We start from the raw sequence: 240 nt of genomic DNA on the forward strand, positions 1-240 counted from the left end.
TAATGGTTGTGATTAAGTGTCAATTATGATAAAAAAATACATTTTTAAATTTTATGGATTTACGGTTCTACCATTCTGTTAGTTTCTCTCGTTCTCTTCTCTATCCGTTACGCTTTCTCTCAGCTCTTCTTTCTATCTCTCTGTTACTGCTTTCTCTCTGTACCCGATCTCGATCTCTCTCGATCTCTCTCTCGATCTCGATCTCGATCCCGTCGGCGCCACCTGAGTTTCATCGTTCGT

This window comes from Fragaria vesca, linkage group LG2, assembly GCF_000184155.1.
Source record: "Fragaria vesca subsp. vesca linkage group LG2, FraVesHawaii_1.0, whole genome shotgun sequence".
Lineage (NCBI taxonomy): Eukaryota > Viridiplantae > Streptophyta > Magnoliopsida > Rosales > Rosaceae > Fragaria > Fragaria vesca.